Raw genomic sequence first — 17,738 nt, 5'->3', positions numbered from 1 at the left:
CAAAGCTGTGTATTTCTTCCTGCAGGACATGCCAGCCTTTCACCTGTCGCAACTGCACTTTTAAACTCCGTACTAAACCAAACACACACGTACTTTTTCAGCCATAGTCTTTTATAAGTATCTGCTTTTGAAACATTCCTCTGGATAAAAAGTTTCCCCTCTTGCACCAACCACAGCAATTTAAAGTCAATTCTCTAGCCACTTCCATTTCTCTATTAATCACCATCATCTTTAGCTTCTGTAATAGTTTCCCATGTGCTACTTTATCAAGTTCTTTGCTGATGCCTAAATGGTCTTTCTTCTAAAGTTCTGCACACCGTCGTGGTTACACAATCAAGTCTTCATAAAATCTCTCTTCTTCCACTTCATAAACAGATATATGTAACAGATTTCCAAATAGATACACTACTCTTCATATGAAGGAGCTCTTAGCAAAACTCACTATTGGATTTGGATTTTCATGTGCCATTTTTCTTATTTTTGCCACCTGTTTCTTACTTCACATCTTTCTCTCCCTCTTTCACCAGTTTCTTTGTTAGTGTCTCATAGTCCAGCCCCTCAGTCACTTCCCAGCTTCTTCTCTTCTTCCTTCCAGTCATCATCCAATTTTCTTCCTCAAGCTGCTCAATATTCACCAACACTTAGCTTATATTTGGCACTTCACACTGGGACATCTCAAAGCACTTCGCAAAGGAGTAGTCAGTATCACTGACATCAGTTTACAATGTGAAAATGACTTGCAGAGAGACATGTCAAGACCATGCAGAAGAACCAAGAACAGATTCTGTCTTTCAGGACTCAGTTCAGTGTCCTGCTTGTGAAGTCACGTGGGATCCTTCTGTCCAACATTTATACCTTCTGCACTGAAATTAGGGACCTTCACCTTTCCTGCAGCCTGATCCTGGGCTGGGCATTGATTCTTCTTTCTTCCCATTCTGTCTGCCCTCAGCCTCCACCCTCAGCTCCATCCTCAGTTCTGGTCTGGATCACAATCATATACAACTGAATTTGCAGGAAGGTCCTGCCAGCTCCTGGCTGAAGTATGCCTCTGTGCTGGCAGGGCTCAGAGTAAACTGAGCTTTCCAGCTCTTGCAAGTATCCACTACGTGAAAGTAACAAGAATTCTCAAAAGCTTATAACTCAGCCAACTTGGGCAGATCTTAATGGCGATCAAACATGACACAGAGAGCACTTCATAACAAATATCAAGTCCCTTTTCCAAAACACGGCTTGGCAAGGCTTTTTAGAGTAAGAGATCAGCCTCATTTTTATTGCAGCAAGACAAATTTTTCACTACCCTCAGTCTGAGGAATGACCAAACTGTTCAGTTGAACTTGTCTAACAGACAATCCATGGCTCGCATCAATCACATACAGCATCACCCCAATTGGCTAGAGGGTTTTACACTGAATAGCATCAGGCAACTTTAATAGCAAGCAGTAGTATGAACACAATAGAAACACTGAAAGGGTTTTCATTCATTTGGCAATGGATAGAACTGGAAATATAGAATAGTTCACAGCTTCCAGTTAACAACATGTAATTGTTTTCATTCAACAGAAAAGAGTAATTGGAAAGTTGCTCACATTTCTGAAACTCCTTCCAATTGTTACTCCATCCCATATAAGCGGACAGAGTTACAGCATGGCACATTGGTTTAGCCTCTGCTTAGGTCAAAATATCATCCATATAAGCAATAAAGGTTTGCTATTAGAAGAAAATTCATGTCAAAGATGCTATTACATACAGTGATTACTGCTGTCCAGTTTTCCTCTGTGAAAGTGTTTTGAAAAACACCCCTTTCTAAGGAATTACAATTACATTAAAATATGCTGTATTAAGTGATCAGATACCATTTATAAATGTTAGTAAGTACCATCTTTCAGGCAGACAAAAAATTCTCCCAGCTTTGTTGGAGGCAAACCAGGCCACGTGCATTAGCAGCAGCCAAACATACATTTAGAATAGTCTATTTGTAAAGCAATCTGGCTGATAAAAGGAATAATTCTCCTAGTTCTGTGAAGGCGACTGGAAACCCTTGATGCACAGAGAAGAAATATATTATGAGGTAGTGTAATATATATTGTTTGCAATTTTTTAATGCATTTTAAATGGCCAAAAGTCATGGAGATTTTCCAGAATGCACACCAAAATCCCTCATGCCCACACTATGATTTATTTAGAACCAATATATTTTATAGAAACAAACAAAAAAAAATGTGGCAATGTTTTCAGACTAGAATAATAGCTGTTGTATATCTAGTCTTCTGCTACTTCTGTTCTAACTTGCCTTTTGTTCTACAGGACCAGTTAGGAAGGAATAGGGGCATTTAAAGTTTGCTGAAATACAGTAGTTTTGCCTTTTTAAATGTTTTAGACTGTCATGAGATGGAAAGCCAAATGCTTCATGTTCAAGTTCAGAAGCAAGTGCCATGCCGTTAAACAAAGGACTATATCTCTTCTCTAATGGGAGAAGAGCACTGATGATAGTCCTGAAGAGCTGCAAGGTGTCTTATCTTGAATACTAGGTCTGTTGAAAAGCTAAACTTCTCCATGAGTCTTAGGACACTGCAATCTCAGATGAGAACTCCCAGGCTGTGAAGTTAGGTGAAATATGTTTGCAGGTGTTCAAACGTTTCTGTCTTTCCCCACCTTTTACTAGTGATTAAAAGACTGTTTAAAGTACTATGAACAAATTCTAGTAAAATTAACCAGAATGCTGATTGCAATAGATAAGTAAGCAGTTAGAAGGGCATTAAAAAGGAAATGTATAGTTTATGTATTTTGAAGGAGATATTTATGAATCATTCCTAAAAATCCTTGCTATCTGGCAGAAGAAAAAAGGAGTTAAAACACTCCTTAATAATTTCAGTTTGGAAGGACAGATGTAGTTGACACCACCACAGATAAAGCTACCTCCCAGCTGGTATCAATGATACAATGCAGGCTTAGCTCCAGGTAGATACAGGTTCATTTTGGAGTACTGGTAATTCTTTCTAGTAAACTGAGTTTTACATAGATCAGAATGACACAATCTAAATGCACAAAGAAAAAAGCAACACACACACACACACACACACACACTCCTTTGTTCTTTTATCTTACTGATATTTATAGTCTGGCAGGAATCTCTATCCCATTAATTTGTCTCCCTCTTGAGCACTGCTTTCAGAAGTTTCGCAAAATGTCATCCAGTAGAAACAAAAACCATTAAAGCAACGTACCCCTTCAAAGCAGGCCGTATTTAGCAGATGAAATTATTCAATATATATTATGTATGAAATTGGACATTTTCTTTAATCAACCTCCTGATGAGATTCATCACTGCTTTTTCAAACAGTGCATGTAAAAAGCTACCATGTCCCCATGGTTGCTTCTAACCCCTTTACATTGACTTTGCTTGGGTTTCAGAGTTAGTGACTAGCTCAAGACAGAGTAATAGAACCTATGAGTTTCCAGGCAGAAAACATATTTGAAGGGTGGACGAGGATTTCCTTGTAAAAGGAGCATATGAGCTAAAGATTCTTATATAGCAAAGCACAAATCAATAGCTGGAGTAAAGCCATTTCCACAACTTTCCACTAAATTAGTAGAATAGGCCATATAGCATCTCCCCCCTTCTCTTCTTTTCAAGCATTCTAGAGCTCCAAGTGGACACAGCCAACAGCCTTTTCAACTATGCAACTAGGCTCAACATTTGTACAGTGCCGTTTCATCCAAGGAACCCTCATATCGTAAGAAGAAATGGAAGGAAATTAAGATCTTCTCTATTTATCTTCACTATGTGTAACTGAAGATAAAGGTTAAAAAAATACAGGCTTCTTGTAGGGGCTGAGTTACCAGGAAGAAAAGCCTTCTAGCAAAGGAAAATGTCTATGCTACTGCTGAAGATTTTTTCAGTAAAGAACTCAAGATTACAGTCAAAAGTACAAAGCTGGTTGAGATACCAAAGCTTCAGGTGAAGCTGGATATGTATGGTTTGTATGGTATTGCTTGTGTAGCAAAACAGGGCTTCCTAAACTTGAATTATTTGAGTAAGATCATCACTGTAGCCACAGCTGGAGACAGTTAGGTGCAACCCAGCACTAGGATCCATGACAGCAGAAGCCACTGGCTGTGCATCTGACAGGTGATGAGTTCATATGTTCAGCATGATTTGCATATCTTTTGCAGTGAGATTTGAGTATCTATAGATATATATACTGTAGAAATATACCCATACTATAGGAAATATACCATAGCGTGGAAGCCACTGTAAAGTCTCAATAGAATTTTTGAGAATGGAATAACTCATCCTTTTCAGAAAGGTTATAACAACATCTGTATTTTGTCACAATTCACAGAATCACCAAAAAAAAAAAAAAAAAAACAGGTTGGAAAGGACCTCAAGAGGTCTCTAGTTCTTCCAGGTGTCCAGTCAAGTTCTGAGTATCCTCAATGATGGAAAGGTCACCACCTGTCTGGGTCTTCTCTCTGGGCTGCACCATTCTCACAGGGAAGAATTTCTTCCTCACGGCCGGTGAGAATTTCCCTCGTTGCACCTTGTGACCATTTCCTCTCATTCTTTTATGGTATACCTCTACAAAGACTCTGGCTCTGTGTTCTCTGCAATGCCTTTTAGGTAGTGGAAGATTGCTGTTAGATCCCCCCATGTGTTTTTTTCTTTAATCAGGTTTAACTCTGCTATTGGATATCTCCTGAGTTTTTCCAAGAACCTAAATTACCTAGATTAAAGAATATTGGCCCATTTCCTAGATGATAATATATAAAACACAGAAGAGAACTACCTAGTGATAAACGATTCATTCGTACAGTGGGGGTTTACATCTTCAGCGCCTCATGCTTAAGTTCAGATTTTATCCAAAAATATCTGGTTCCTCTTTCAGCAACTCAAGTAAAGAAAAGCTTTTCCCTGAAATATATGATTGCAATATAAAAGGGTATCACTAAGAACTCCAAAATGATAATATTCTTCAGTGTTGACTTGTACTCTACAGCTCCTTTCTGACCCTGATCAAGCTGGCATCTCTCCATGTTCTGCATTAGCTCAAGTTAATTTTTCCTGTAGTTTTACAGATAAGGTGAGATGCATTAACAAAATTGAATGCCCTATAGAGAAGCGTGATGTTGCTAAAGAGGAGACAGGAATTCACTAATTCTAATCTCTAGACAAATACATAATACAATTAAAACAAACAAAGATGAAAGTGCAAATAGCAATCCTAAACCAATAAACCCAAATCCTTTGAAGGAGTTCCAACTGGCAACTCAGATTAGACAAATCTTTTACTAGGATAATTTTACCTCACCAGCCCAAAAAAGATAAGACAGGAAGGCAGTCATAGCTTCTCTGATTTGAGGGAGGAAAATATTTTCTTTTTACATCAGGTTTCCTTCCCAAGAATATTACTTTGAAAACAATATCTTTAAAGTTGTATTATCTTTAGGGTATGCACAGTTGCCTAATGCTTCCCTTGTCCCACCCTCAAAAAGCCCTTTAAAAGATTTACTTGAAGAAATGTATATATGATAGAATTAGTATAGATCATGCTCCGTGAGACTAGGATTTTACAAAGGAAAAAAAACCTGAGTCAACAGAAGGAAATATGTTTACAACATTGCTTTTTAATAAATGATTCCTGAAATATTAACAGTTTTCTCATGATGTAAACCTATTTGGACATAGACAGCAGGCTGAGATAGAGAGCGGAATTAAGATTATTGAATAAATTTAGCTAGCTTTTTTTTCTGCCATTTTTGGATGGAGGGATGGGTAATGAAAGCCAATGATATTGTGGCTACTAAATCTGAAAACTTCCAACAAAGAAACTCAGTCTGCATTGTTCAAGCAATTATCCAGGCTTACAGTATAAAATGGTAAGAAGCCCTGTTTCATCACTTAACATCCTGGTGCTCTTTGCAAGATCCATGCCCTTTCACAAGATCTGGTGACCAAACAGTTAACTCATCAATTACCTTAAGCAGCACCTTTACTAGTGCTTATTACTATCCATAGGTTTCCCATTTTCTACTAAAGGAAGTTCATTAAATTCTGTAGTTCTAGGTCTAAACAAATGCCAGATATTATGAGTTCTTATTACCAATCTTAAGTCATGTAACAACAGGACATACAGGAAAGTTTCTGAGGAAACAGTTAATCAAGCTTTATACTTTTTTTCTTTTCTCCTCCAAAAAGACTCCCCGTCCAAACATCAATTGACTCTGGTAGAAATCTCTGGTGTGTAGAATTTCAAATAGATATTTCTTGACCCCACAGACCCTACAGATAGATCACACTGTCAGAGTATCCAGTAGCTAAAAACTTTTCTCGTGTTAACCCATTTTTCCAACCTCCTTTGTTTTTAAATCTCTAGTGCACTAATTTTGTTTGAGCAACAATTACCAGGAACATTGTTTTGTATAGACCAGCACACTTGGCCCATGCTTTAGGCACAAATATGAAAGCTATTGGTTTTGCTAAAACCCCTAACTTTAAAATGTTTCTCTGTTTTACACTTACTCTCTTGATTAGGATAAATGACAGGCTTAAACTTGTCAAGTCGCAACAAAAAATAAGTTTATAAAATTTTAACCCCCTCTCTGCAAATCTCAAGCTTCTGCCCACATTTCAGCACCACCTCTCACTTTTGCAGCTCAGCACTGCACTCTCTCCCACTTGTACAATGCAGTCAGTCAGCTGGCCTCAAGCTGCTGGGATCAGGGAGCAGAGACAGACCATAAGTACTGAGGAACTGCCCAAGAGTATTTTACCCACCAGGAATCCTAGAAGGGACAATTTCTCCCTTCATCACACAGCTTTGCAGAGTAGGCACACCCAGCACACTTCTCTATTAAGGGAATGGATGTGTGAGGTCTCATAAGATAAAAAATCCGAAATCCGGCTTATATTGAAATGTCCTCATGCCTTAATTATATAGGTCTGATCACGCTTCTGTGAATTTAAGAGTGTGCAGTGAAAACAGCTATAACCTTAAGGATATTGCACCAATTGTGATATAGCTGTTTGGCAGAAAGCAGAGTCTAATAATTATTTCAAATGCAGTCCTAAGGCATATAGGAAACAGTTGTACAGTTCAAAAGGTGAAGTGCCCATTCAGCTGTGAAATTACCTTGCTCAGTTCTGTCCCCTACCAAGGAATTGGCAAAGGATGAGCAACAAAAAAGATCTCTTGGAAACAACAGCCTCAAGGTTCTTGAATGACCATCATAAACCTTGATTTTGCAGAACAATAATGCAAAGGTATTTGATTTCTAAAAGTCAGATTTGGTAGAATAAAAAAGAAAACAAAAAGTCACTAAACAAGATGCCAGAGAGGAAGTAACCATCAGGCTCAGCAAAGCCCTGAGAAGGATGGAAGAGGTAACAAGTCAAAATAGAAAATCATTCCTTTGGAGAAGAATTGAAGGAACAAGAATGCATCAGTGTGTCTTATAGAGACTGCTCAAAGACTAAGAAATAAGAAGTTTTTACTTTCTAATGTACCTTCTTTCTCAGATATTTATTTTCCATTGGCTACATTGTTCAGATCTACTTTTATTCTCCAAATGCCTGTGCTAACATCAAGTCTTTCTGCTGTTCTGCTGCCCTTTTCTTTGCCTTACAAGTCTCAACTGAATCTCTTAATTCCTATGGGCCTTCTTCCCCCCCCCCACCCCCGCCCCGCCTTCAGTTCTAGTGTTGGATTTCAAACAGTTCTCAACAAGTCACACTCTTGGTAGTATTTCTTTCATTACACTGGGCCCATTTTGGTTTATGAATCAGTAATAATTTCCCCAAAGAGAAAAACATGAATCTGCTATAAAGATAATGCATTGAATAGGATTATCTTCTAGAATTCCCTTATCCGAATCACAGTGGGTTCTTTTTCCCCTCCTCAGACTTTCTTAGATCTTAAGGAATTACAAGTCTAGTATCTTTGAAATAATCCTTTTAAAGGTTAACTCATTGTGCCAGAACTAAATACCCAGTCTTTACCAGTAGACAGCCTCATGTACTAGTACACTTCCAGTGTGTACATGGAATATACCAGGCTTCAGTTTGCACAGAGAAAGTTTGGTCCAGCAGGATTCATTGGCTCAGATACAACTACATACAGGTAGCCTGGACTAAGATGGCTTCTGAAGACTGGAGCACTAGTGAGCTCAGAACAGAGATTTCAGACCTGTCTCAGCTCAGGCTCTAGAACAGCCCTGCCAATCCATTATGCTGGCTGTGGATACAAGTGCCTTTATTCCTTTATACTGTACAGCTTAAGATGTCCTATAATACTCACGTTACCTAAGTATGTGGGAAGCCCCACTTCCTTAACACTGGAGAGCTGACTGTACAAACCAGAGGCATTCATATAAAACTGAAAGACAACTACTTTAAATGATTTTAAAATGATTTTCTTTTCTTTTCTTTTTTTCTTTTTACTCAAAGCATAATCAACTGTCACAGAGGTTAGTAAGTTATTATCATTTGGTAGAAAGATGAGACTACCAGATTCCTACTCTGCTTTTGGGGCAGAAATCTCACAGCAAAGCTGAACCTTAGCTGTAAAAGACTGGGGAGCTTGTTTATTGTCTGCAGAAGGTAGCCAGGCCTTTTGCAGTAACAAGGCAAGGTTAACCTCACATGTTATCTAGATTAAACTTTTACCAGGTTCAGCAGAACTATGCCACAAGTAGAACTAGAGACATGAAGAGGGACATCAAATCATAGAAGGGTTCAAGCCCAGCAGCCTGTTGTTGCTGTCATAGGAGAAAATGGAGCTTTAGTGACGTGCAGGCCCAGAAGTAGCCTGCGAAGAGGACAGGAGCTCCAAAGGTCTTGCTAAGGCTATTTGCATATAAAGCAACATTACTACTATTAGCTACAAAGTGTCTACTTCCGACAGGGTATGAAACATTCTTTCTGGGCAGTGAATGCTACTCAGATCATCAACTCAATTGGTCCCCTAAGGAAAAAGAACAAGGGATTCTTGAAGCTCTGGGATATGAATTGACTTGATCTTTTCATACAAGATTTCTTTTTAATTTTCATTCCCAGTGAAATATCTGTAGCACATAAACAGTGAACTTAACATTTTTTCTTTTGTGAATTCTCTGTGAACATGCTTATGTATTAATTTGCTAGCTACTTGGAAATGTTGGTTTCAAATTTGTGTGAGCAAATTTCAGCTTTGGGGTTGCTCAAAAAAATCTCTTCTGTAACTGCCCCCTTGAAATACCACATTAAATCTGTGTAACCAGCTGTGAAAGTCAAATGGTCTTCATATAGCTGCTCCCTCTCAAGTGCAGAAATAATTTTTTTGTAATTACTATTCCAAAATGTCCTCTAAAATAATTTTGACATGAATTTTGACATGAATTTTTAGAGACGTGTTAAGAAATCATTCTTCCAGGAACTTTCAGTGTTCTGCCAAATCATCTTGTCCTGTTAAAACATTCACACAGACCTTTCAAAGAGCAAATGCAAAAGGGTAAGAATTCTATTCAAATAAATGTAGTTTAAGATTTGCTGAAAATATTAGCAGATACTGCAGTACAGTATTAAGGAGCACATACAAATGTATTAATCCCTCCTAGAAACATTCATTTTAAATTAAATGATACATAATGTGAAGCATTATGTATTTACATTTTGCATTAATGCCTCTGCTTCCACAGTGTTGTCTTAAAAAATCCAGACATACAAAACCTTGGAAAAGAAGATATATGTTCACACTGGTGTTAACTCCTACTGTCTTTGAGTGAGCTAACAATACCTCCAACACAGATACTTTCTGACTTGCACCACACTGGTAGGAACTGAATATTGTCAAACACTGACTCTACTCCATGGAGGGAAAAATCTCATCTCTTGACTTTATTTTCCTTTTAAAATTCCCGCAGGATGTTGACCAATACTGTAGCACCATTTGCCCATTGTTAAACACAGATAGCCTAACCAAAGGCAGTCCCATTGGCAAGACAACCCCCTCCACTCTTCACACAATAGAGAGTCCCATGAATTTCCACCTCTCCGATGCAGTCAAAAATATCCTCCCTTCTCCAAGGGCATGTCCCTCCCAGGCTGCATCTAAATCACAACTCTGCTGCAATTAATCACTCCACCTTTCACTACAGTTATACTGACACAGCAGATAAAGCTGGATCAAATGCAGACTATTAGCTATAGCAAGCTCCAAGCAAAAATTGTACAGGAGTCTCTTATCTCTGAAGTTTCCAGTTTTCAGAGATTTTAGTTTTCTTCAACTTGATGGACTGGAATTGTGTTACATATCACCTGGAAACCTTCATTGCAGAAATGAAAGGATCTGCTATAAGACTTACTCAACCACATCAGTGAATTTATTTTCACAATGCTTTTCTGGAATATTATTACTTCCATTTTACAAATGGGAAACTGAGGCACAGAGCTATTAAGGTCAATAATCCATACAAAACTTTGCCTACATTTGTAATGTCTACCTTTTTCAAATGAATTAATTTTATAATATATTTTATGCATTCAAAATGTAATGCCAGTTAATGTTAGATGTCATTGTTCTATATGTTTGCAGGGCAGATTCCAAGGTCTGAAACTAGGAATCTAGAATACGAATCACAATTTGGAGCTACCTTAACTCACCCATCAGTGTACTGGAACTCAATGTCAGCATGAGATTTGTAATCTAGTTCTCTAGAGCAGACCTCAGCTGTTTTCACACCAAGAAAGACTTTCCCTTCCGTCCTGCAGTCCTCTAGTTCATCTACCACACATGTTCAACTTCTGCAATAATGGAACAAGCTATCCTTTGAATGAAAGCTTCCTTCACCACGTAACCCCACTTTCTCACTGGATCACAAGGTATTTTAGCACCAAATAGGGTAGTGATACTACATCAGGGAAGAAGAAAAAATAAAAAAGTGTGTAAAGACCATACAGTGTACATGAAGTGGGGAGAGAGAGAACAAATATGGTCACAGAAAACAAATCTTTGGTCAAATGCAGAAGTGGTTAATTCCATTTATATTAAGCAAAAGAATAAATAAATGGATGACTACTTACTAGTGAAATAGAGAAGTGAAAGGTTTAAGGGCATGAACAGGGAGAATGTTTGCTGTGTCTAAGTCAATGGTGCAAAAGTTCTGGAGCTTTCATTGCAAAGCAAAAATCTTTGTGAAGAATATTAGAGAAAACAGGATATACACTGGTTCTGCAATAGTTACAGCACAAATAAGGAAAAAGACCAGAAGGACTGGGAAAAAAAAAAAAAAAAGAAAAAAGAAAGCTTTCACCAGCAAAGAAATCTATAGTTGAAAGTCCAGGAAGCACAGGGGGGAAAACAACAACAAAAAAAAAAAGAAATGAAAAATTAACCCAAGTCAAAATTTATGAAGAAATTGAAGATATGTAGCAAAGCTTTCTCCACTACATTGGAAAAAAAAAAAGAGAGAGAGAGAAAACGAGACAGAGAAAAGGAAAGAGATGCGAAGATAAGACAACTGTAGGAAGGATGGCGTTGGAGAAGAAGCTAAGTGCAATCCCAAAGAAACACAGTATAAGAACTGTTATATAGAACCATGCTAAAAGCACAGCAGACTTTCTCCAAGAGGAGACAGAGGATGTACAGGCAAATAGTACAAAAAAGGTGGCATTTGTAGATCAGTCTTTCTCTTGAGACACCATCCTAACTTATGACAATAAATCTGTATTTTCCTCCATTTTCAATATGCTGGGTATGATTGTGACTACATATCAAAGTAGTTGCTATAAATGATGACTCTCAGGGAATGGAAACTGCTATCACCAGGGTAGAAGTAAAATGCTGAGACTTCAGCATCCCCAAATCCTTACTACCTGATCTCCATCCGAGATTTCAAAAAGAACTGGCAAACAAAATCATAGGATTGAGGGGTTTTTCTTTTCTCCCTCAATAAAACTGTTGAGACTGGATTAAAATAATCAGATTGGAAAGAAACAACTACAGTGCTTATAAATAAGAAAGGTAAAACTCAACCTATGTGACTACAAGCCCATTAGCCTGCCTGTTTGGAACAAATTTTGGAGGAAAGAACAAATGTAAGATGTAAATAGACTGAAAAGGAACTAAAATTCATATATGTTTGGAATGAGTTTTGAAAGAAGAAATAAATAAGAGATGAAAGTATACTGCAAATGAACTAAATTCTTATAGGTTTATGAAAAACAACTATTTACTAGACTGGTCTTAGGGAAGAAGACTGGTCTTCAATGGAAATGAAAAAAAAAATCTCGTCTATTCTGTAATCAGTAAAACATTCAATACAGTGCTACATTTAAAACCTTAATGATGGCACAAGAAGTTAGGCTGTTCTAATAACATTTGCTGAAGACACAAGTTGGATGGCATCATTCACTGTAGGAACAACTTGAGGCCTGTCACAGAAATGGATGACATCTAACAGCCCAAAGTTCAAAGTCCCATAGGGTGCTACTCATATAATCTAACTTTTTAGAAGTTAGGCATCTAATCTGAGCGCCATCTGTAGACCATCTCGAAACTCAGTGAAAAGAAAACTTTTATTTTATGTCTAAGATAGACAGATGAGTTGCTCTCAGCAGGTGGCAATGATTTTCTAATATCTAAGGTTCAACCAACAAATATTTAGATGACTGAAGGTAGGCAGAAGAACCACTATCTTAGGAACCACCTCCCGCCCTCCCTGCTCCACCTGAAAAAGTCTTGCAATAATTTTCACCTGACTGAGAAATCAATGTGTTACAACTATGGAGAATGTAACTGCCATCCCATGAAGAATCAGGTGATGTATTTCTAGCAGAGATAGGGAAGCACTCCTATCACTTTGTACAAAACACTTTGAAATATTATGTAGAAATCTGGTCACATATTCGCAAGAAATAAATTTCCATGAAGGAAGAACAGATGCAGAGAAGGGATATTATGATCATGATCAGACAAGTGCAGAGATGACCTTAGAAAAAAGACTAAAAGGAATTGATTTGTTTAGCTTAGTCAAACAAAGCCTGAAAAAGGGATGATGTTGCTTTCTAAACTATATGAAGAAAGCAAGCACCAAGAGGGTCAGAAAATACAAATACAAACAGCAAATAAGGATGCTAGAAGAGGAAAGGGTATTAGAAGAACTCTTCAAAGCCTTAGAGGAACAGCTTTTCAAAAGGAACAGTAGGCACAAAATTGTTAGTGAATTTTACAGTTAAAAGGAGTTTAAGATTAAAAATTTAAGGATTTAAAGATTTAAGATCAAATGGTGTTTGATATAGGAAAAGCCCAGACTTGATGATCCAAATAGCATTTTCTTGTCCTATGGTCTATTGTAAGAAGAATTACTACTTGCACATCCACTTACTGTGGGCTTCTCCTACACGGCTTTTAACAAAACCGCAGTCTGATTGCCCAGTCAGTCCCTCTCTTCCCTCCCCTCAGCCCAGCTCCTCATCTAAATGTTAGCCTTTCCTGCCCATGATTTCCCTTTGCCCTTATGCATCTCCGAATACAGTCACGTTACTCTCCACATTCCTTCCAGCCCTTTGTCTCAAGCTATTCCTTCTGTCACTTTCCCTTTCGCTACCTCTAGAAATCTCTACCTCTACCTCTGAGGCAGATATCAGACATGCAAGGATTCAACTTAGGCATTTGAAGCCTTCCTGGACACACTGTTCACTCAATAAACACTGAAGCAGGACCCTTCTTCGCAAAAGGTAATTGGAGTGGTCAAAAAGAAGGAAATCTACAGCATTTTCCCTTGTTGAATTTTCTTTGACCATTGCTCTTTCTAGCCTTTTCTTGGAAGGAGTCCAAGAGTCACTTCAGTAGCCAGGAAATTTGCTTACCCAATTGAATTCTTGCAATGTGGGCACAAGACCACAGTCTTGGGAAAGGTTCTTACCAGTGCACACAGAAAAAGGTGGGAAGGTGCTTTACCATTACATTTGGCTACGTTATGAAGCACATTCTCATCAGAACCAGATACAGGGAGACTATACTCACATGCCTGGTCTTCACTTTTGTGAGTAAGCCATTGCTGCTTCACCTACAGCAGTTCAGCCTAGATTGCGTGCCACTGTCAAAATGAAAATGCATCCATTTTTGTCTTGACATGCATGCCACACTGAATAAAATGATTCCATTCCTATTACAGTTTAGCAAGAAATACTCTGTGTTGCTAGGTATGTGTCTATTTTTGGATGTAACCTAAATATTGTATGTAAAAGCACAGAGAGGTCATTACACTCTGAATGTAGAAATATCTTACAAGCCTTTTGTGTAGCACAATGGACAAAAATGAGCGAACAAAAAAAAAAAAAAAGGCTGTAAAAAGCCATCATCAACCCATGATCCTGAAAACACTTACTCAGTGAATGTGTCCATACTTTACCATGTAATCTCACTAATGCTTTTGCCTGTAACACAGCCTAGCAGCATAGCAGTGTAATATGCTTTTCATTTAGCTGTCACATATGCTACATCACACAAAAATGCACCTAGACACTGAAAGATATACGGTTACAGTTTACTATACTGCTAATATGGCCATACATAGTTCTATTTTTAGCTCTAACCTAAACAGAAAATGCAAAAGCACAGAAGGGTCTCACTTTTTGTATGAATAAAAACCATTCAAGCCTATCATTTGAATCAGTAGCAAAAGAGAACCAACAATAAAGAAATCAACCTGAATCTTAAAAATACATTTAATTTTCATTTCTGGAACTTCAATTAATTCCTATTGTATGTAAATATTTTTTATATTTTCTGGGAACTAAAAACTGTAATCCTAAATATATTGAAAGAGTCAGGAATTTAAGTTCTGCTCAAATTGTAATTATGCAGTTGCTCCCAGTGTCTTTTAAATATTTGATGCTTTATTTTTGTTACATGTATATTTTTAGGGAGCAATACAATGAGCCCCTTCAGAAGTTCAGAAGGTGATATATATTTATATTTGTAACACCAAATGAGTCAGTGTGAAAGCACTTAAAGCCTAATTTAGTTTATAATCAAACTTATATATCTTATTTTTTACTGAAATGTCTATTGATAAATACTAAAAAATTATAATCCTCCCATTTTAATATAAAATGAGTAAAAATCTCCTCATTAATGAAATTATGATCTTTCTGCATAGAAATCACTTTTAAGTCCACAGGAATTTGGACTAAGGAATATTTTTCAAGAATGAGTGATAGTTTTCTTTCCAACCTCAGATCACAGGAAACAATTGTGTCTTTAACATGATTCTACCTTACTTTATTTTAAATATTAGCAAATCTAAAGCATGTATAGAAATGAAAGCATACAAGCTACTGTTTCTGTCCTCTTTTGATTACTTTAATATAAGCACCTTTTTAATGACTTGCAAATTTTAGAAATATGTAAGTTATAACACATATATAGTTGACTTTTCAGTAAACTAACCCTTGTGATCATCAACACCAAACTAATGATAACTGACATCACTTTGTTTCTAAGGGTAGATACAGCTTCACAGTCTCTGCCTGTGTTCCCTTGCACTCTTCTGCTTAGCTAATGCATGGCCTTTGGACTTTCTACGAGGGTTACATCTATGCTTACCCACCTCTATTTATAAGATTTGAGCAGAAAGAATTGCCAAAGGTGATATCTGGGATTTGTTTCCCCCACTACCAAAGGCTCCTGAAAATGTGCAGCACATTTCATGTTTGCAGCTTAAAAAAAATCATCTGAATGACTGAAATACAGTGAGATTCAGTGGAACACACTTTGGTTGTTCCAGTTATAGAGATCAGGGATAAAGTTCCATTTTTGTTGTTTAATTGTTTAATCCAATAATGTGCTAATAACCTGAGTTTCAAGACCTTGATCATAGGAACGTAAAAATTAGTTGTGCCAGTTTTTTATATCACCTCTGTTATCATACTAGTTTTCCAACTACGTACTGCTCTCCAGACAAGGAAACGGCTCTAAGACATTACGAATGTTTTCTCACAGACACCTTCCAAGTTAAGAGGGCTAAAAAGGCTTTTAATGCCCTGTTATGCAGATTCAGAGTTGGACATTTTTTCAGGTCCTCAAAATAAACAAACAATGATATTGCCAAAGTGCACCAATGCATCAGATCCAAATTCTTCTTCTGATACTGCCAAAAGCTATTTTCTTGGAGTCTACAATTTCTGACCAAGAGGCAATGAAAATTCTGCTTTTTCAAGGCTGATTTATTGCATACCCCCTTTGCATAGTGAAACACCCATGACATGTGCAACCCTCTGCCACTACAGAACTTAAGACTGATTATGATTTTGATTAAATACTAGATAGACCACAATGAGTAAATCAAATTGCAAATATTTGAGAGAGGGTCTTTCCCTGTCACTGCAATTTATGTGCAGAGTTGGAAGGGGTTCAGAAAAGAGTAAAAAGAGAGACCAAAAAGCTAATTTCACCTGGCCATCAGAGAAATAAGAGAAATCACGACAAAATAACTGTATAGTTGAGAGTGAATCAAGAATTTTTGCAAGAAGAAGGGAAAAAATAGTGAAATTACTACCTGGAAATTTGTAAGTTAAAATGAAATGCTTTTTCAGATACTATACAGTTGAATATGTATTTGTTTATCCAAAGAAGTCACTGAAGATACTCATACATCAAAGTGCAAAAAGGAACTGGGCATTTCCATGTATTAAGAGACCTCAGCTATAAAAATTAATTATAATGATCTCAAAAATAAAACTAAACCTCAAGATTACAGGCTTAGAACAAACTTCAATGATAATAAATTAGGATAACAACAGGGAGCAGCAGATTATACTATGTCTGTCTGCTACGGGTTCTTACATTTGCCCTGAAAACACCTCGCTTAGCCATTACTACAGAGTACTGGCCTTGACAAAGCCTGCGTCAGTCACAACTCTGCAGTCCTAAAAGTGTCAGCATCCGATTATCCCTAACCTGGGGGGTTGGAACTTGACATGCTGAAACACCTGGTTTCAGAAGTTGTTCCCTGAAGGTCAAGATCCTTCAAAATGGCTTGAACTGTGGCATCCAAAGCTGACATAACTGAGAAAATCACGCTCTTTAGAAATGGCACAAAAACTTATGATACAAGCCAAATCAAAGGAACGGCACTACCTGAGCAATATATCTGGCTCACATGCACAATGGTGGTTTTGGGGCATGTAGCTGCTGACTACACAATTACCTTTATGCATACTTGGTAACTTGAATAATCCACAGGCAAAGCATCTAAAAACTTCACAAAAATATTAACAGAATTCACAGCACTTATTAAGAAGTATCACCAATGTTATTTTGCATATAGGAAAACTGAATTTTGAACAAATGACCCAGTGACACCCAGCAGATCAGAGCTAGCCACATATCCCATCTTGTAGCCCTGTACTATCATCACGCTGAGACATTTCTTCCTGTCCATTGGGAATAAACCAGCTTGGTCAGAGGAGCAGAATAGACTTTTCTTTTAGTTTCACAAAGCCTGCAGGTTGCTTTGAAAGAAAGGGATCAGAACTGCAAGTAACATTTTCCAAAATGGCCCTGGATATTGAATTCCTGCTATTCCACAACAAGGCCTAGCCTGGGCACTGTAGACTAATATCTTGGCTTAGCAAACTACTCACCCTTCATTGGAAAAATCTCAGAAAGTAGAAAATCATGGTCTCCATACAGTGTATAAGCCTTCCCATGGATCAGAAACTGGAGGGGGCTCTTATGCCACCCCTGCTTAGCTATCTG

At 37.5% G+C, this 17,738-nt stretch overlaps 1 protein-coding gene across 3 annotated transcripts in view; it reads right to left on the bottom strand.

Moving 5' to 3' along the window:
* LOC112993838 (protocadherin alpha-C2) overlaps positions 1-17,738 on the bottom strand; it is a 99,745-nt gene that overhangs the window by 63,822 nt on the left and 18,185 nt on the right. The gene's annotated exons all lie outside the window — the stretch shown is intronic.

This window comes from Dromaius novaehollandiae, chromosome 15, assembly GCF_036370855.1.
Source record: "Dromaius novaehollandiae isolate bDroNov1 chromosome 15, bDroNov1.hap1, whole genome shotgun sequence".
Lineage (NCBI taxonomy): Eukaryota > Metazoa > Chordata > Aves > Casuariiformes > Dromaiidae > Dromaius > Dromaius novaehollandiae.
The sequence above is the reverse complement of the archived record's forward strand: the minus strand, read 5'-3'. Positions and strand labels throughout refer to the sequence as shown.